This window comes from Gracilinanus agilis, chromosome 4 (assembly GCF_016433145.1).
Source record: "Gracilinanus agilis isolate LMUSP501 chromosome 4, AgileGrace, whole genome shotgun sequence".
NCBI classification, from domain to species: Eukaryota; Metazoa; Chordata; class Mammalia; order Didelphimorphia; family Didelphidae; genus Gracilinanus; species Gracilinanus agilis.
In genome coordinates, this window is record NC_058133.1 from 239,139,198 (window position 1) to 239,161,025 (window position 21,828).

The window sequence follows — 21,828 nt, forward strand, 5'->3', positions numbered from 1 at the left end:
GTTAGACTGTTGATATGGTCAATTATGTGGATGGTTTTCCTAATGTTGAACCAACCTTGCATTCCTGGTATAAATCCCACCTGATCATGGTGGATGATCTTCTTAATTACTTGCTGGAGTCTCTTTGCTAGTATTCTATTTAAGATTTTTGCATCTATGTTCTTTAGGGAGATTGGTCTATAGTTTTCTTTCTCTGTTTTTGATCTCCCTGGATTTGGAATCAGTACCATATTTGTGTCACAAAAGGAATTTGGTAGGACTCCTTCTTTGCTTATCATATCAAATAATTTGTATAGTATTGGGATTAGTTGCTCTTTGAATGTCTGATAGAATTCACTTGTGAATCCATCAGGCCCTGGTGATTTTTTCTTAGGGAGTCCTTTGATGGCTTGTTCAATTTCTATTTCTGATATGGGATTATTTAGGTATTCTATTTCTTCTGCTGTTAATCTAGGCAGTTTATATTTTTGTAAATATTCATCCATATCTCCTAAATTGTTATATTTATTGCCATATAATTGGGCAAAGTAGTATTTAATGATTGCCTTAATTTCCCCTTCATTTGAGGTGAGGTCTCCCTTTTCATCTTTGATACTATCAATTTGGTTTTCTTCTTTCCTTTTTTTTTATTAGATTGACCAGTACTTTGTCTATTTTATCTGTTTTTTCACAGTACCAGCTCCTAGTCTTATTTATTAATTCAATAGTTCTTTTACTTTCGATTTTATTAATTTCTCCCTTGGTTTTTAGTATTTTTAATTTAGTTTTCATCTGGGGATTTTTAATTTGCTCACTTTCTAATTTTTTGAGTTGCATGCCCAATTCATTGATCTCTGCCCTCCTTAATTTGTTAATATATGCACTCAAGGATATAAATTTCCCCCTGAGTACTGCCTTTGCCGCATCCCACATAGTTTGGTAGGATGTCTCATCATTGTCATTTTCTTCAATGAAATTGTTGATTGTTTCTATGATTCCTTCTTTGACAAATTGGTTTTGAAGAATCATATTATTTAATTTCCAATTAGTTTTTGATTTTCCTGTCCAAGTGCCCTTACTAATTATTTTTATTGCATTATGATCTGAGAAGGTTACATTTATTATTTCTGCTCTTTTGCATTTGTTTGCAATGATTCTATGCCCTATAACATGGTCAATCTTTGTGAATGTGCCATGTGCAGCTGAGAAGAAGGTGTATTCCTTTTTGTCCCTATTTATTTTTCTCCACATATCAATTAGATCTAATTTTTCTAGGACTTCATTCACCTCTCTTACCTCTTTCTTATTTATTTTTCGGTTTGATTTATCTAGATCTGACAGAGGAATATTTAGATCTCCCACTGGTATGGTTTTACTATCTATTTCCTTCTTGAGCTCTGCCAGTTTCTCCTTTATGAATTTGGATGCTATGCCACTTGGTGCATATATATTGAGCAGTGTTATTTCCTCATTGTTTATACTGCCTTTAATCAGGATGTAATGACCTTCCCTGTCTTTTTTAATGATATCTATTTTTACTTTGGCTTTGTCAGAAATCATAATAGCCACTCCTGCCTTCTTTTTCTCATTTGACGCCCAAAAGATTTTGCTCAAGCCCTGAACCTTAAACTTGTGTATGTCCACCCGCCTCATGTGTGTTTCTTGTAGACAACATATGGTGGGATTTTGGTTTCTAATCCACTCTGCTATTTGCTTCCGTTTTATGAGCGAGTTCATCCCATTCACATTCAGAGTTATGATCATCAGTTGTGCATTTGCTGACATTTTCAAATCCTCCCCCATTCCTACCCCTTCTCCTTAAACTATTTCCTTTAAAACCAGTGGTTTGCTATTAAGACCCTATCCCTTATCCCCTCCCTTGATTAACTTTCCTTTCTACCCCCTCCCTTATTTTTCCCCCTCTTTTTGTTTTTAAAGGCCTTATGAATTCCCTCCTCCTTCTCCCCTCCCTTTTTTGACCTTCCCACTCCCCTGCTCCCCTTGGTTTATCCCTTCTGACTTTCTCAGTAGGGTTAGATAGAGTTTTTTATCCCAATGTATAATAAAGCTACTCTTCCCTCTCCGGGTTGATTACACTGAGAGTAAGGTTTGATTATTACCTCTTTATGCTCTCTTCCTCTCCTTCTTATAATAGTATTTGTCCCCTCTCCCTCCCATGCCCTCTTTGTGTGTAATAAAATATTCTATTTTCTTATTCACTCAAGTTTCTCTTGGTGTTCCCTGCTATTTACCCCCTCTTTCCCATCCCCCATGCCATCTTAGATTATTTAGTGTTCCATCCTCACCCTGTGAATTATTCTTCTGATTACTATAATAGTGAATATTATAATAGTGAATAGAGTTCACTACAGAAAATTATACATAACATTTATCTACATAGGAATACAGATAATTAGATCTCACTGAGGCCCTTAAAAAGGCAAATTTAAAAATTATGAGTTTTTTTTTCTTTCCCCTCTGTATCTTATTTACCTTTTCAGGTTTCTCTCGATTTTTGTGGTTCGATGTCAAACTTTCTATTTAGCCCTGGTCTTTTCTGTGCAAATACCTGGAATTCTTCAATTTTGTTGAATGCCCATACTTTCCCCTGGAAATATATAGTCAATTTTGATGGGTAGTTGATCCGTGGTTGCAGGCCCAGCTCTCTTGCCTTTCTGAACATCGTATTCCAAGCCTTATGGTCTTTTAGCGTGGAGGCTGCCAGATCCTGTGTGATCCTGATTGGTGCTCCTTGATATTTGAATTGTCTCTTTCTGGCTTCTTGTAAGATTTTTTCTTTTGCTTGAAAGCTTTTGAATTTGGCAATAATATTTCTAACCGATTTCTTCTCTGGGTCGAATGTAGTGGGTGTTCTATGAATCCTTTCGATGTCTATATTGCCCTCTTGTTGTAGGACTTCAGGGCAATTTTGCTGAATAATTTCTTTTAGTACGGAGTCCAGGTTTCTATTAATTTCTGGTTTTTCTGGAAGACCAATTATTCTCAAATTGTCTCTTCTAGACCGGTTTTCTTGGTCTGTCACTCTCTCATTGAGATATTTCATGTTTCCTTCTATTTTTTCAGTCTTTTGACTTTGTTTTATTTGTTCTTGCTGTCTTGAGAGATCGTTAGCTTCCAATTGCTCAATTCTAGCTTTTAGGGATTGATTTTCGGCTATAATCTTTCGGTTTTTGGCCATAATCTTCTGGAATTCCTTTTCAATCTCGTCATTTCTGGTGTTCAATTGCAAGATTTTACCTTTTAAACAGTTATTTTCTTGCCAGATCTCTTCCATTTTCCTCAAAATCTCAGTTTTGAACTCTTCCATAGCTTGTGAGGAGTTTTCCTTATTTGAGGAGGGTCCGGATGCTTGTTTGTTCTCCTCCTCTGTTTGCTCGGTTGTCTGGATTTTCTCTGTGTAAAAGTTGTCGAGTGTTAAGGGCTTCTTTTTCTTGTTGTTATTCTTTCTCTTCTGAGTTTCCTGAGGTTGGGTAGCCATCATTAGCCCAGCAGCTTCTCAGGTTTATCCTCGCGCTCAGTGTCTGTCTGCGGTCTATTGGTAACTGAGGTCTGAGTTCTGGTTTTTTCCAAGGTCAAGCCCCCTAGTGGACCCCCTTGCTTGATCCTCTGCAAGAGGTTCCTTTACAAGTCTCAGGGCGCTGCTTCCACAGTCGTATACCGGTCTGCACTGGTTCCTCACTCAGGTTTTCAGAGCTTTGGTTCCTGGCTGTGTCTGCCTCCACCCACGCCTCCGCCAGTGCCTGTGCGCTCTGCGCTGGGCGTCCACTCTCTGCCCTCGCACTCAGATTTCGCTTGCGTTCTCTGGCTTATTGGGGTCCTAAATCTTGCTGCTCTCAGGAACAGGCCCCGGAGCTGCCAATGACTTGATGGGTGCCCCAACCTTGCTCTATTTCTTTTTAGCTGGCTTCAGAGCTATAGATTTTGTGTGTGGAGGGGGTGGGGGGTGGTGGTTGCTCAGCCCGCGATTTAGTGAGAGCCCTTTATAGCCTGGAAATGTCTCGATTCCACGTACCTTCCACGCTGTGCCCTGTTGTGGGGTTCCTCTGTTCGTCTGGACTTGTTTTTATGTCCCCTTGAGGAGTTTTGTGTGTTTCGGTCAGGAGAGGTTAAGAGCTGCTTCTTACTCTGCCGCCATCTTAACCCGGAACCCAAAGGGTATTTAGTTTTATAGCTCTTTGGACAGAATTAAAATTGCCCTTCCGAATAGTTGGATAAGTTTACAATTCCACCAAGAATGTATTCGTGTCACAATTTTGCCCCATCCCCTCCAACATTTATCATTTTCCTTCACTGTCATTAATGAATCTGATAGGTTTGAGGTGTTACTAACCCACATTCCTGTAATTTGCTTATAATATCACTCATTATGTCTAAATCACATAACTATTTTTTTATCTTATCTTGGTATAAGGTGTGAAATATTGATCTATATCTATTTTCTGCCACACTGTTTTCCAGTTTTCCCAGCTCTTTTTTCAAATAGTGAATTCTCACCCCCCCGCCCCAAGCTTTGGGCTTATAAAAAACTAGATTGCTATTGTTGTTTTCAACTGTATATTGTGTACCTGATGTATTCTATTGTTCCACCATTCTATTTCTTAGCTAGTACCAGATTGTTTTGATGATTATTGCTTCATAGTGCAGTTTGAGATCTGGTACAGCTAAGCCACCTTGTTTCACACGTTTTTCCCATTTATTCCTTTGATATTCTTGACCTTTTATTCTTCTAGATGAATTATGTTTTTACTTTTCAGGTCTGATTGGCATTATATTAAATAATAAATTAATTTGGGCAGAATTGGTATTTTTTTAATATTGCCTTAGCCTACTCATGAGTAATTAACATTCTCCAAGGTGTCTGACCATTTGTGTAAAAAGTGTTTCGTAATTATGTTCATGGTTTTGTTTTGTTAAGTACTAGATATTTTATATATATTATATATACCTAGAATTATTTTAAATTAAATTTTTCTAAATCTTCCTGCTGAGTTTTGTTGGTGATATATAGAAGTGATGATTTATGTGGTACTTTTTTGTAATCTACAAATTTGCTAGAGCTCTTAATTATTCAAGATTTTTAGGTGAGTCTAATGCTATTGGCTTCTTCACTTCTTCCTCAACTAAGTCACAAAGTCAAATCCCCAGACCTCTTCTTACTCAGGAAGACTTCTCTCCAGAGACAGGTCTTCTCTTTAATCTATGACCTAGATCTGGGTTGTAAGCTTATTGGCATTTCTGAAATTCACATATCAGGCATCCTACCTGAGATATGAGTGCTCCATTTCTATAGGTTTGAGATCTCTTCTGCACCTTTAGTACAGCCTCAGTCTTTTTTCAGTAAGTGTATATTAGAATCTTCTGTGTGGCACGCTCCTTGCCACACTACATCCCCTGTGGCTGCAAATCTCTATTGAGATCTGGACTGGGGAAATAACTGATTCCCCCCAACTTAGATATAGTATTTTCTAGACCTCTGTGCAGTGAAGTATTTTTGAAGAGGCTGGATGACGCTTATTTTTGTAACTGTGCCACCTTGCTTCAGGAAGTAATTCTTAAAGGGTCATACAGTCAGTGTATATCAGAGGAAATACTTGAACCAAGATATTTCTGGCTTTAAGGCCCTATCTACCATGTTGCCTCTCAATGAAATTTGAATGCAGTGAAATTCAAGCAAACTTAAAGAAATTTGAAATATATTTAATTCGTTTGTTTATTAATGACAGAATTTGTACAAATGCCTGTCCTTGATAATAAAATAAAAATGCTTATATTTATGAATTTACTAATCACTTGTCTCTGTATTAACCAAGTGCCTTATGGCTCTAAAAGTTTCAAAAGAGAGTTAGAAGACACGAAGTAGAGATATCTAATAGAGATGGCTTTTTCAGGTATAGGATTGTGAGTTCAATTGAGAGCTTTTTCAAGGAAGGTGGGGAGACAAAAGCATGTTTGTAGATAGCAGGGAAGAAATAAATGGATATAATAGGAGAAGAAGAGAGAGAGAGAGGGATATAGGAAAGGAGAGAGAGCAGACAATAGTGAGGGCAATTTGAAGAAAAGTCAGGATAGGTTGAGATTAGGGGTGTATCTAGAAGATGCCTAGGTTAAGAAATATCACCTCTAATTCTGAGACCAGAGTGATGGAGGAGATAGTGGGGAAGATGTTTAAAAAAGGGGTAGGTCTTGATGAATATTCAGGAGTTTTGGGAAAATAATAAGGTCTTTGACTAAGATGAAGGTAGACAGTACTGTGGAAAGCTTGAAGAGACATAAGAAAGCTTAAACAGATGCTGTGAATGATGTGATATTTGAATTTTTTAGAAAGAATAGAATATTTGCCTTTCTCCAGGGAGGGCTCTACTAAATTTAGATAAAATAAATTTATTTTGGATCCAATTAGTATGGCTTTGTGAATTTTTTCCAGCTTCATTCAGTATGATATGAATAGTAACAAAGGTGGCATAGGGTGGGAGTAAATCAGAGTTGCAGTGTGTTAAATTTTAACTAGTAATAGGATAAATAGATAAAAAGTTCAATAGAGTTAATCAAGGATCAAGGAAGGTGAGTATAGGCAGTGCAAAACTGATGGCTTATGAACTAATTGAATGATAAAGGAAGTGGAAATTATGGTGAGGGTGAAGAAGAATTTGTAAGATATAGCAAAAGATGGGAAGAGATTAGGACTAGGAAAAGAATTTTAGAGTTTGTGAACATGGAAATGGAACACTGTGGGTTAAGGCAAGATCAAGGTTATGGCTTTCTTTGTGTGTAGCTAACATGGAGGAGATCATAGGAATCAAGTAGATTGAGGACCTGAGAATTAGAGCATTTGGGTATTTGGAGAATTACCAAAATATATATGTTGAAGTATGTTACTATTAGGGCAGAAGTTAGGGAGAAGAGAGAAATTTTAACCATGCACTGAACAATAAGTAAGAAGGAGGGAGAATATTCCAGAATTGGATTTTGTGATAAATTTGTATACAGTGAACCTCAGAATGAGAATCACAGAATTTGAGAGATATAAGAAATACCAGCATCTGTCCAATCCAACTCATACAAGAAGGAATCCCCACAATAATATGTATGACAACTTCTGATTGAAGGCCTCCAAGGATGGAGAACCCACTTCTTCTCAGGAAAACCCATTCCATTTCTGAATATATCTAATGACAGTATTTCCTGACATCAAGGTTTAAAATGACCTCTTTGTAAACTGGTTCTCATCTTTCGGGCCAGACAGAACATATCTAATACTTTCTCCACATGACAGTCCTTTAAATACTTGAATACAGTCACGTCCCTTGAGTCTTTGAAAAGAAAGCTAAACATGTCTCATTCTATCAACAGGTCCTTATATATCATGAACTTCAGAGCCATCACTATCTTGGTTTCATTCTCTAGATCAGTGGTTCCCAAATATTTTTGGACTACTGCCCCATTTCCAGAAAAAATATTACTTAGCCCCATGTAAATTAATTTTTATTAAATTTTAATAGCAATTAATAGGAAAGATAAACGCACCTGTAGCCATCACAGCACCCCTGGATTGCTGCAGCACCCACAAGGGGGAAGTAGTGCTCACTTCAGGAATCACTGCTCTAGATGCTGTCCAATTTTTCAATGTTCTTACTAAATTATGATTTCTGAAATTAAATACAATATTCCAAATGAGGTCAGAAAGTGATAGAATATAATGGGGATGTCACCTTCCCTCTTTTTTTGTTTTTTAAAAAAACAATGGGAAAAACTAGTTTATTGAAAGCTTCACTCTAGACTGTCAGTGACCACTAGAAGGTCAGCAACACATAGATTTCTCACAGATTCTCTAGGCTTCTGAGTTCAATCTCTTTCTTTTTTTCAGATTTAAATATTTTACTTTTTTAGAAAAATTTTCCATGGTTACATGTTTTTACTTTCCCCTTCACCTCTCCTTCACAACCAGGATTCCTTTGAGCACAATACTATTCCATCACCAGCGTACAGCACAATTTCTTCAGCCATTCCCCAATTGAAGGGCATACCCTTGTTTTCCAGGTTTTGCCACCACAAAGAGCGTGGCTACAAATATTTTTGTACAAGTCTCTTTATCTGTAATCTCTTTGGGGTACAAACCCAGCAATGCTAAGGCTGGATTGAAGGGCAGGAAGTCTTTTAGAGCTCTTTGCACATAGTTCCAATTTGCCAGCCAGAATGGTTGGATCACTTCACAACTCCATCAGCCATATGGACAAAATGTTCTAATTTTGCCACATTCCCTCCAACATTCATTAATCTCCCCTGCTATCATTTTAGCCAATTTGCTAGGTGTGAGGTGATACTTCAGAGTTGTTTTGATTTGCATTTCTCTAATTATTAGAGATTTAGAATACTTTCTCATGTGCTTATTGATACTTTTGATTTCTCTATCTGAAAATTGCCTATTCACGTTTCTTGCCCATTTATCAACTGGGGAATGGCCTAATTTTTTATACAATTGTTTTAGCTCCTTGCATATTTGAGTAATTAGACCTCTGTCAGAGTTTTTTTTGTTATAAAGATTTATTCCCAGTTTGTTGTTTCCCTTCTGACTTTGCTTGCATTGTTTTTGTTTGCACAAAGCCTTTTTAATTTGGTATAATCAAAATTATTCATTTTACATTTTGTAATTTTTTCTAACTCTTGCTTGGTTTTAAAATTTTCCCTTTCCCATATATCTGATGGGTATACTATTCTATGTTCACATAATTTTCTTATAGTTTCCTTCTTTATATTCAAGTCATTGACCCATACTGAATTTATCTTGGTGTATGGTGTGAGATGTTGATCTAAACCTAATCTCTCCCAAATTGTTTTCCAATTTTCCCAACAGTTTTTGTCAAATAGTGGATTTTTGTCCCTAAAGTTGGGCTCTTTGGGTTTATCATACACTGTCTTGCTGACATCACTTACCCCAAGTCTATTCCATTGATCCTCCCTTCTGTCTTAGCCAGTACCATATCATTTTGATGACCTCGGCTTTATAGTATAATTTAATATCTGGTACTGCTAGGCCACCTTCCTTCATGTTTTTTTTTCATTATTTCCCTTGATATTCTTGATCTTTTGTTCTTCCAAATGAACTTTGTTATAGTTTTTTCTAATTCAGAAAAAAAGTTTTTTTTTTGGTATTTTGATAGATATGGCACTAAATAAGTAAATTAATTTGGGTAGAATAGTCATTATTATTATATTGGCTTGTCCTACCCATGAGCAATCAATCTCCTCCCTTCCCTTTTTTGACCTCCTCAATCCTCTGCTCCCCTTGGTTAATCCTTTCTGACTTTCTCAATAGGGTTAGATAGAATTCTATATACCAATGGATATAGCTACTCTTCCCTCTCAGGGTTAATTCCTCTGAGAGTAAGGTTTAAATATTACCTCTTAATGCTCTCTTCCTCTCCTTCTTATAATAGTATTCATCCCCTCCCCTTCCCATGCTCTCTTTGTGTGGTATAGAATATCCTATTTTTCTTATTCATTCAAATTTCTCTTGGTGCCATCTACTATTTAACCCCCTCTTTTTTTCTCTGCCCCATCTGATCTTAGATGATTTAGTACTCCAACCTCTCCCTATGAATAATTCTTCTAATTACAATAATAGTGAATACAGTTTTTGAAAATTATACATAACATTTCTCCATATAGGAATACAAATAATTTGATATTATTAAGGCCCTTAAAGTGGCAAATTTAAAAATTAGAGTTTTCTTTCTTTCCCCTCTGTTTCTTATTTACATTCCTGGGGTTGTCTTTTCAAGATTTAGTGTAGAGGGTGATCTATGGATCCTTTCAATGTCTATATTGCCCTCTTGCTGTAGAACTTCAGGGTAGTTTTGTTGGATAATTTCTTTTAGTATGGAGTCCAAATTTCTATTGAATCCTGCTATTTCAGGAAGACCAATGATTCTCATATTGTCTGTTCTAGACCTGTTTTCTTGATCTGTCAATTTCTCAATGAGATATTTCATGTTTCCTTCTATTTTATCAGTCTTTTGACTTTGCTTTATTTGTTCTTGCTGTCTCGAGAGATCATTGGCTTCTACTTGCCCAATTCTGGTCTTTAGATATTGGTTTTTTGTTATAATCTTATGATTTTCCTTTTTGGTTTCCTAGCTATTTAATTTTTATTTCCAATTGGGAGTTTCTGTCTTTTAAACTGTTAATTTCCTTTTGAGCTATTTCCCACTTTTCTTGCCAAATCTCTTCCATCTTTCTCATGATCTCAGGTTTGAACTCTTCAAGAGCTTGTGACCAGTTTTCATTTCTTTGGGAAGTTTTGGATGTGGTTACTTGTTTGTTCTCCTCTGCTTTTTGCTCTGTTTGGATTTTTTCTATGTAAAAGTTGTTGAGTGTTAAAGATTTCTTCTTTATTTGTTCTCTTTCAGGGTTCTTGTGACTGGCTTGCCACTATTATTATTTCTTTCTCTGTCAGAAGACTGGGTCAGGCAGTTCTGCCTATCCTATCAAGCTGTGGAACAGCTTTTATCCAAGTCACAGCTCCATACACCCTCTCAGCTTTATCCTCCCACCCACGTTTGGTCTACATTCTTTAGGTTCCTTTGGTCTTAAGTCTAGTTGTATCTCTTGTGATCTGGCTTTGGCCCCGTAGGTGATGTGGGGGAAGGGGGTTGCTCAGCTTGCATTTTAATGAGAGCTATTTCACTCCCTTATAACATGGAAATGCCCCAATCCCACGTATCCTCAATGCTGAGCCCTGTTATGGGATCCCTTCGTTTGTCTGTGTTTGTTTTTATGTGCTCTTGAGGACTCCTACATGTGTGGATTAAGAGAGGTTAAGCAGCTGTTTTTTACTCTGCCACCATATTAACCCAGAAACCCCTTCCCTCTTTCTTAATGCTAAGCCCCTCATAAGGAAGCACAAATTAGGTTAACATTTTTAGTTGCAGTATCACACTAATAACTCATTTTGAACTGAATCCCACTGAACTCTCCAGATTCTTTTCAGAACAACTGTGATTCATTCTTGTTTTCCCCATATTATTTTTGTAGAATTGATATTCTATTCCCAAGTTTAAAACTTTAAATTTATCCCTGTTGAATTTCATCTTATTAGATTCAGCCCTCAACCCAGAATTTTATTGTTCCTACTGCCAGCAAATCTCTCAAGAATGTCCCAAATCAGGTTAAAATGTAATTGATAAATGTTTAGCAAAATAAAAATAAAAGATAGATAATATTAAATTTGTGGTTTCCTACATCAGAGATTCTTCCAATTTGAGTTTGATACCACTGTTTTAGTCTAGTTTATAAAGGTCTTTTTTTCTTTCATTCTAGGATGTTAGTCTCTAAACTTTATATATCTATTCTTTTCATTCAAGTAATTGATAACAATGTTAAAACTCACAGGACCCCAAGATATTTGAATGAAGTCTCCAGTGACATTGACTCTGAACCATTAAACTACTCTTTGAATCTAACCATTACCCAATTTCTGCATTTTCTTCCTGATATCTTTGATAATTTCATTTTTCTGCAAATGTTTTTCAGCATCTTCTCACTCAGGGCAATTCAGTTCTATCCCACATGACTTCTTGGAGGACAGAACTGGCCATAGCTGAATGTCAGTAAGGATACTTGCTTCAGACTTGGGATAGACATTCACATACTTCCCCTGTTTCCTCTGTTCCTTATTTTTCTGGTTGAACAATATGGCAGCACAAACCACTTCCATGCTCCCCTCCCCAGCCAAAACAATCTTTTGACTTGCTTTTCTGCATTTTTATTTATAGATATGGAGGAAGGTGGAGTTGTAGCGATATTGGTATAGAGTTGCATTCTGTTGCAAATTCTACTTTTGACTTATTTCTTCCTGAAAGAATATGGTGACCTGTGTTGTAGGGGGTGCTGAGTGAGGAAGTTAGGGATTAGAGATTCGCTTTTGCTTCTGTTAGTTATTTGTGTTATCTTTTTAAGTTTCTTTTTTACTTGTATCCATGAAAACCTGAATGCTTGTGAATAATTGCTTTTTTGGAGAAATGTCAGGGGTCAAGAGAATAAAGTGGCTTTTCTTTTTGGTTACATTGAACACTACCATCTTTTCAAGGTTCTCAACCCAATCATTAACCTCAACTTCTCACTGTTTTCCATCTCACATATCTCATGCGGTGATTTTTGTTTGTTTGTTTCTAATTTCACTACATTTCTTACTTCTTCTCACTCCTTGTTATACTCATAGCCACCACCATAGTTCAGAAGTGACTTTCCCAACACATATCTAAAAATGTAATTTCCCTTAAAAATATAAACTCCAATGACTTTTGATTTCCTTTAGGATCAGATATAACCTCCTCTATTTGGCTATTAAAATCCTTTACAATCTGGCCCCAACCTCCATTTCCATAGTTATCCAATACTTCCTTTCTCATACTCTGTCTTTTTATTATTTCTCACACATATTTCAATTCCTTTCTCTGTGTCTTTGTGTCATATACAGATTCTCATAGTGCTATTATAAAGATCAACCAAGATATGATGCATTTAAAGACTTTTGAAACTTTAAAATATAAAAGGGCAGGCATCATCTTAATTTATTTATTCAATTATTTTCTGGCAAAGGCCAGGCTATGGTTTTAATGGTGACTCTTTTAGAACTTTATGTATTTTGCTTGCATCTCAAACAGACATGACACTTATTCTTGCCCATTTCCTTTGAGTGGTATATTTTTATGACATTTACATTTTCATTCTTTGCTTACTAATCTTTCCTTTCTTCTCTCATTATCACTTCAGGTTTTTCCTCTCCTGTACCTTCCCCAACCCTAATATTCCCTTCTGACCACAATATTTTACAAAACGTTTTTCATTACTTCTTAGTGACCAATATTCCTGCTGTATAAAATAGTTCATACCTTAACCCATTTCCTCTGGCATATCCAAATTAATTAGGTAAGAATGAAAAAGATCAGTTTAGAATCAACATAATATATTTATTAGATGCCCTGGAGAATGGGGAATGAAAATGGAGAGGGACAGGAGAGAAGAGGAAGGTCACGATGCTGGCAGATATTATGGCTATTTTTCTCCATAGGTCTTTAGGAAATCATATTAAGTAATTGTTCTTGACCACATAATTGATTGAATATTAGGGACTTGTGGGGGCAGCTGGGTAGCTCAGTGGAGTGAGAGTCAGGCCTAGAGACAGGAGGTCCTAGGTTCAAACCCGGCCTCAGCCACTTCCCAGCTGTGTGACCCTGGGCAAGTCACTTGACCCCCATTGCCCACCCTTACCAATCTTCCACCTATGAGACAATACACCGAAGTACAAGGGTTTAAAAAAAATAAATGAATATTAGGGACTTGTGAGCAAGACAAAAACTTCTAACATATTTTTATGTTAGAGTTTACTTGATATAGAAGAAACCTAAAGGTTTTACTTTATTGAAGGATAGAAGAAAAAGAAATAAGCACAGTGACAAAGTATTTTCTTTGAGTGCCAGGAAGTCACCATAATGACAAAGCTCCTGAATCACAGTACAGACAGCTATAGCCATAGGACCACACCATACCCTCTTTAATCATTCAGCTCTCAAGTACAGTTCAGCATCTTAGGACATAGAGCTATTTGCATAAAACTTAACAGAATAATGTTTGTCAAGTACTCTTCTTCCTAACCAACAGAAATATAGATGCCAGAGATTTTTATTTTTTGTTTCATAATTAAAATGCTCATCTCTTATAGAAATGGCCTAACTTTGTTTTAGTACCAGAAAGGAAAAGATCTGAAACCTAAATGTTTTATCCTTCAGAATGATAGCATTTAGAACTGAAATGGACCTTATAGATTATCTAGTCAAACCATTTTAAGAGTGAGGAAACTAACACCCAGGTCACACAGATACTAAGTTGTAGAGCTAGGTTTTGATCCCTTGTCCTACAGATCCAAATCCAGTTTGCTTCCCCCACCCCACTTTTGCTGTCATTCATTTGTTTATGACTTTATGAGTGGTTTGCCATTTCCTTCTCGAGCTCATTTTGTAAATGAGGAACTGACCCAAATAGTGCCAAGTGTATTGCCCAGGGTCACATAGCTAGTAAATGTCTGAGACCAAATTTAAACTAGGAAGATTAGTTTTCCTGATTTTAGGCTCAGTACTATCTATTATGCCTCATGTCTGCCCAATCATAAAATGAGCCAAAAACTCTACTTCTCTATTATGGCTAAATTTTCTCATGCTATAGGTCAGTGATGGGAACTTTTTGGAACTTTGTGGGGTTCCCATGCCATGCTCCCCCAACCAAAATGAGTGCCAGTGCCTACCCCCATTGCATGCCATGCCCCACCCCCAACTGTGTGCCCTGCTCCCCGACTGTGTGCAGGGGTGTGGCCACCAAGGATACCAGTATGTACAATTAGAGGAATACATGTCATTCACTTCTTGGAGGTGACAGGGCTCCCAGTACAATTTCTACACAGTGCACAAGTCATATTAAAAGGAAAAGACCAGTGACCCAACTCTTATCAAAGCATTTATACCAGCAGGCCTGGGGATATTCAAAGTGAAAGCTGCCACTAAAACTGAAGTGGATGCAAATAATCTGGAAGCCTCAGGCATTTGGTAGATCTTTGAGATGTTGGGCTAGGGGACAGGGATTTTCTTCACTTTGAGGGACCTGCTTTAGCTACTGCTAATTAAATTAGGGAATTATCTACCCAGGTAGCTGGGAGTGCATAGTTTAAAACCCAGAAGAAGACCACCACCTGTTTCAGGGGGGATAAAGGGTTTAATGTGAGAGACATGAATCCATGTATTCTGCCCTTCCAATTTTACAGTGGTGGGGGTGAATAGATTGGCTTGATGAGGACCCTCCTATGGAACTGGTAGTTGATCTAATCCCTTTGGGCTGGGTGTATGATTTCCTCTCCATCCTCCTTTGAAGGATTAGGGAAGATCTGATTAGCATATTCCCTTAGGGCTTGGTGAATGGGGCTTAGCCCTAGATTTGCTTAAGTTTTTATTTTAATTAGGGTCAGTATAATCAGGAGTGCCTAGACCCAATCAATTCTTTGCTTACAAAAGCAGGACTGTTACCTATTCACCCAGTAAGTGTCCACAAAGACTAAAAGGACTTTGTATCTTTTGCAGGGTAATAGGTGTAGAGAATCTATCCCCAATCTGAGGGATGTGGCCAACTCCACTGCTGGGCCACCAGGGCCATAGGGTGTGCCCTCAGCTGAGCTCAGCTCCTGCAACAGTGGAAAAAGGCTAGAATACCCAACCCCCTGCATTTGGGGGTGGGGCCAGCCTCCCCACCAGCTAAGCCACATTGCCTGTGCATGCCCATGGAGAGGCCTTCATGTGCCATAGGTTCGCCAACATGGCTATAGGTTTTCATTCATCTCCTAAAAGGATATAAACTTCCTCAGGGCTGGATGAATCTTCTTCATATCTTCCCTAACTTCGTATTCATCTTGCCTAATATAGTATTATAAATTCTGAAGTGGATATCAGAGAAGATAGAGTGATTGAGTGCTGGAGAATGGTAATTCATAATTGTCATTTCTGTAAAAAATGGGATCTGGCCATTTATATTATCTTCAAATCCCTGGCCTTTAAAAAAATAGTGATAAATTTTATTTTTAATATTCTTTTTGTAAAAATAGATGGGGGCACCAGGGATGTTAAAATATAATCTAAATGGTTGTGGGTACACACACTGGGTTGGAGGAGAGTCAGGACCAGGATAGGGAGACCAGAGTTCACTGCTAAGCTGGTATTAACTGTTAACAGTCAGAATGGCAGTTAAGCTAACGGTCTTCCAGCTGACCACTAGGCCAGAGTCTATGGAACCAGCAGGCAAGGTAAAAGGTTTTAACAGTTTTAATTATGTTTAACTCATAAAGGTGGGATAGGGAATTCTACACTAAAACCTAAAAGGGCAAAACCACAGGGCAAGGAGATGACTTGTCTACTCTAATTTTAGTGACTTAAGCAGACAGGGCCAAAAAAGGAGCAGTGCAGAAGTCATTGGGAGGGCTGCTTCAAACCTGGTTCCAGGCAGGCTTGACCAGCACAGCTAAAGGGCTGAGGGTGGATTTGAGGGTTCTCACGGTTATCCACAGATGATCACAGGATGCCTAAAGCCAAGGTGGTCCAAGGTACCCAAGTAGGGAGAGTGTGCTTGAGATGCTGTCCACCAGATCCCAAACTCCTCCTCCACTTGGTGCAGCTCTGAAGGTCTTGTCCACTTGTTAGAAACCACCACCACTCAGGATCCCAGGGAAATCAGGATGCAGGTCTGAGATCTCCCAGGGCTAGCAACAGTTTGTGCCAACCACTAATGGAGTCTCTCTCAGGGCACAAGCAACTTCCTGCTCCTTCATTCCATCTTGGAATGCTCCAGTCCTTCCTGCTAGGTCCATATAAACTATTGCTACATAAACTGCTAAATAAATCTTCCTCACAACACTTTCATTTCCAAATGTCTTTGCCTTTCTCTTTTGTCCAATATTCCACCCCTTCTAAAAAACATAAATATTCAAATAAGCAAGAAATATGACAAAAGAGAAGTCAGCAAACTAAAAATCACATTGTATCTGATTTTTTTTTTAACCCTTGTACTTCGGTGTATTGTCTCATAGGTGGAAGATTGGTAAGGGTGGGCAATGGGGGTCAAGTGACTTGCCCAGGGTCACACAGCTGGGAAGTGGCTGAGGCCGGGTTTGAACCTAGGACCTCCTGTCTCTAGGCCTGACTCTCATTCCACTGAGCTACCCAGCTGCCCCCTAGTATCTGATTTTGTATAGTATTCCATATCTATAGTCCCCCTCCTTATCTTTAGGGACAACCTTGTCATTATAATTACACAGTATTCAATTTCATTGTATTTCTTTCCATTTAAATTTGTAGTCATTATGTCCTGATTCTTCTTACTTTACTCTAATTCAGTTCATTTAAGTATGACTATGTTTTTCTGAGTATTATTCTATTATATTCAGGTAGCATAGGCTTCTTCAGTCATCCTCCAACTGATTAACATTAGTACCTTGCCACTACATGAGGTACTGATATGCGCAGGACTTTTATTCATGTTTTTGTCCTCCTTGGAGTATATGACATTCCATATGGCCTCTAGATCAGAATATAGGGATTTCAGTTACTTTTCCAAATTCTATGATGCATGTCAAAAGGGAAATCAGTTCACAATTTCACCAAAAGTGTACTCCACTGGTCTTTCCTATTATAGACAGCGATTAATGAATATAATATGTGGTGGATAGTAGTGGGGGAGATGTGACTTTAATGTCCAGCTGATGACAAAACCAAAGAACATCAGAGCTAAAAGAAACCTTAGAGATCTTCTAGCATGACTCCCTCATTTTAAAAAGAGCTAGAATCCAGGATATTTTCTTTTATACCACATCGACATTCAAATGTCTTTGATTGCAGTTCTATTTGATTTGTTGTGTTCAACTAGTGAGATTTTGAATATGACTACATTGGCCATTTCTGCAGAGGTGACAACAAGAAGTTTACATTAATTATATCAAGGGATATAACATGAATGCACATAAGAATATATAAAATATGTACAAAATTAAATTCAGAATGCTTTCTTGGGATAGGCACTATCTAGCTGATGATAAAAAAGGATGTATAGAGGAAGTGAGATATCTCTTGCCAGCTTCCTCTCTCAAAGAGCCATGGGGAAGATTCTTGATCAATCTCAGTAAAGCCCAAAATATAAAATTGCTATATAAATGTCACTAAATTATAAGACTTCTGTCCTACATATTTTTTCTTCAAAAGGTTCTGCTCTTCAGAAGTGACTTAACAGAAAAAATAACTCCTTAATTTTGTGTCATTTGGAATGGTTGTAAGCCCTGGAAGACTACAATTTCCCCTGACAACTCCTACTTCCTTCATGGGAGGTGTCAGGGAAAGTATAAAAGAGAAATTATGGCACCTTTTCTCTCTCTCTGGACCCTGGAAGTTTAGCTCTCTCTATGCTGGAAGCTCTACTCTCTACCTTGGAGCTGTCTCTACCCTGAGCTCTGGCTAGCTCTCTCTACCCTGGAGCACTCTCTACCCTGAGACCCTGATCTCTCTCTTGGTGCCCTTTTCCCTTACTTCCTACCTTCTAGTTTTCCCTAGACCTTCCCTTTCCTCATCTAAATAAAACCTAGCTATTTAAAACCCTAAAATTGCTCTGTCATCTTTTATTCAAGTCCAAAGGGCTCTGGTCAATTTTCCCCCTGCTGGGGCTAGGGACCCCTACCTTCCTTGCCCTTCCTCTACCTTCCTCTCTCCTTTCTCTCATTCCTCCAATCCTCCTACCTTGCTCCCTTCACTTTCACCTCACAGTTTATGGTGACCCAGATGGGACCTGAACCCAGACTGCCTGACTGCCTGCTGACTATCCTGCCTGCCTTACTGCCCCATTCACGTTCACCTAACAATTTGCAAACACATTTAGTCACTTATTATTTAGGTTTGTTTAACTGAACTTGGTTGCATACCTCTGGCACCTGAGCTGGCACTGGTCAACCTCTAGGGATGCACAAAATAAGGCAAGACACTGAATTTGCCATTTGGAGCTATATGCAGACAGACAACTCTAAGGTGAAAAAAATATCCAGCTATGATCAGTGTCACAGGTTATTGCAAAGTTTCATTTAAAATAGTAGTTACTCACAGTTTCCGGGTTAAGATGGAGGCAGAGCAAAAAGCAGCTGCTTGACCTCTCCTAACCCTTTCCTAAAAATAATAAACAGTATAAACCTAAAACCATCAACAAGCATCATCTGCAATGGGGATAAATTTCCAATAAGATCAGGAGTGAAACAAGGAAGCCCATTATCTCCTCTGTTATTTAACATTGTACTAGAAACATTAGCAGCAGCAATTAGAGAAGAAAAAGAAATTGAAGGTATCAAAATAGGCAATGAGGAGACTGATGATATGATGTTTTACTTAAAAAATCCTAGACAATCAACTAAGGTTGTAGAAATAATCAAGAACTTTAGCAAAGTTGCATGATACAAAATAAATGCAAATAAATAATCAACATTTCTATATATTTCCAACACATCACAACAGCAAGAGGTAGAAAGAGAAATACCATTTTAAATCACCATAGAGAACATAAAATACTTAGGAATCTACCAAAACAAACACAGGAATTATACGAACACAATTACAAAACACTTTCCAAACAATTAAAACTAGATCTAAGGAATTAGAAAAACATTGTTTGCTCATGGGTAGGATGAGCTAACATAATAAAAATGACCATTCTACCCAAATTAATTTACCTATTTAGCACCATACCTATCAAACTACCAAAAAACTTCTTTACTAAATTAGTAAAAATTATAACAAAGTTCATTTGATATAATAAAAGATCAAGAATATCAAGGGAAATAATGAAAAAAAATGTGAAGGAAGGGGGCCTAGCAGTACCAGATATTAAACTATACTATGCTAATAGACAGAAGGAAGGATCAGTGGAATAAACTTGGGGTAAGTGATGTCAGCAAGACAGTGTATGATAAACCTAAAGAGCCCAACTTTTAGGACAAGAATCCACTATTTGACAAAAACTGTTGGGAAATTTGGAAAACAATTTGGGAGATATTAGGTTTAGATCAACATCTCACACCCTACACCAGGGGTTGGCAACCTTTTTGGCCATGAGAGCCATAAACGTCACATTTTTAAAAATGTAATTTTGTGAGAGCTGTACAGTGCTCACAGTGTGCACTCCTGTAACAGTGTTCCTGTAACAGCACCTGAAAAAAAATTGACTGAATGGCTCTTGCAGAAAGAGCCATATCTGGCCCTCAAAAGAGCCAGATATGGCTTGAGAGCCATATGTTGCCGACCCCTTCCCTACACCAAGATAAATTCAGAATGGGTGAATGACTTGAATATAAAGAGGGAAACTATAATTTAAGTGAGCACAGAATAGTATACTTGTCCGATCTCTGGGAAAGGAAAGATTTTAAAACCAAGCAAGAGTTAGAGAAAATTACAAAATGTAAAATTAATGATTTTGATTACATGAAACTAAAAAGGTTTTGTACAAACAAAAACAATGTAGCCAAAATCAGAAGGGAAACAACAAATTGGCAAAATATCTTTATAATGAAAAACTCTGACAGGGGTCTAATTACTCAAATATACAAGAAGTTAAAGCAATTGTATAAAAAATAAAGCCATTCCCCAATTCATAAATGGGCAAGAGACATGAATAGGCAATTTTCAGATAAAGAAATCAAAAGTATCAATAAGCACATGAGAAAGTGTTCTAAATCTCTAATACCAGAAAAAAATTAAAAAGCTAGTATGTTACAAGAAAATTCTAACTTCTAAAAAATCTGTTTACTGTAACACAGTAGGCCTCCTAAGGAGGCCAGAGAGATCACTTGATTATCCACCCAGCTAGAGAAGAAATTCGAGAAATGCCTATGTAAACAACTCTGAGGTATCACCTCACACCTAGCAGATTGGCTAAAATGATAGAGTAATGAATGTTGGAGGGGATGTGGCAAAATTGGGACATTAATGCATTGCTGGTGGAGTTGTGAACTGATGCAACCATTATGGCTGGCAATTTGGAGCTATGCTCAAAGGGCTATAAAAGAATGCCTGCCCTTTGATCTAGCCATACCATTGTTGGGTTTGTAAAAGAGATCATAAATCAACAAACTTGTACAAAAATATTTATAGCCGTGCTTTTTGTGGTGGCAAAAACCTGGAAAATGGGGGTATGCCCTTCAATTGGGGAATGGCTGAACAAATTGTGGTATATGCTGGTGATGGAATACTATTGCTCTCAAAGGAATAATAAACTGGAGGAATTCCATGTGAACTGGAAAGACCTCCAGTAATTGATGCAGAGTGAAAGAAGCAGAGCCAGAAGAACATTCTACACAGAGACCAGTACACTGTGGTAAAATAGAATGTAATGGACTTCTGTATTAGCAGCAATGCAATGACCCAGGACAATTCTGAGGGACTTATGGTAAGGAACGCTACCCACATTCAGAGGAAGGAGTGCAGGATTGGAAGCACAGAGGAAAGGCAACTGCTTGAACACATGGGTCAAGGCTTATATGCTTAGGGTTGTAGACTTGAACCTACCACACCAATGCAAGTATCAACAATTTGGAAATAGGTCTTGATCAATGACACATGTTAAAACCCGTCGAAATGTGCATAGGCTATGGGTGGGGGGGGTATTGGGGGAGTGAAAGGGAAGGTGGGAGCATAAATCATGTAACCAGGTTAACTTTTCTAAAAAATAAATATTATTAAATGTTAAAAAAATTAAAATAATATGGTAGCTACTCAACCCCAATTCTTAATTACGTATCACTTCATTACTAGATTACCCTAAATTTATTTTTCCAAATAGGTTTCATTTTCTTAGGAATCAACTTAGGTCCTTTATTGACAATCAAGAGTTTTTGATTTCTTAACTAATTTCCCTATGTTTTCTCTCTGTTTTGAATATTTTGAGTGCTTTGTACTATATCCATTTGCTGGAACTTTTTCATCCCTAAAGCCAAGATAGTCAAAGGGACTCATAATTTCTTCTTATATTACCCTTCCTAATCTCTCAAAATGTTTATTCCACTGATGGCAAAGAGTTCTGGGCATGGAATCAGGAAGACTCATCTTACAGAGTTCAACTCAGGCCTTTAACACTAATGTGACCCTGTGCAAGTCACTTAGTACTGTTGGTTTCAGTTTCTGTATCTGTGAAATGAGATGAGAAGAAAATAACAAACTATTCCATTATCTCTACCAAGAAAATCCACGTGTGGTCATAAAGAGTTGGACC

General features: G+C 37.6%; 1 protein-coding gene across 3 annotated transcripts in view; it reads left to right on the top strand.

The window, feature by feature from the left end:
- Window positions 1-21,828, top strand: part of SHISA6 (shisa family member 6) — a 568,935-nt gene that overhangs the window by 91,554 nt on the left and 455,553 nt on the right. The window lies entirely within an intron of this gene.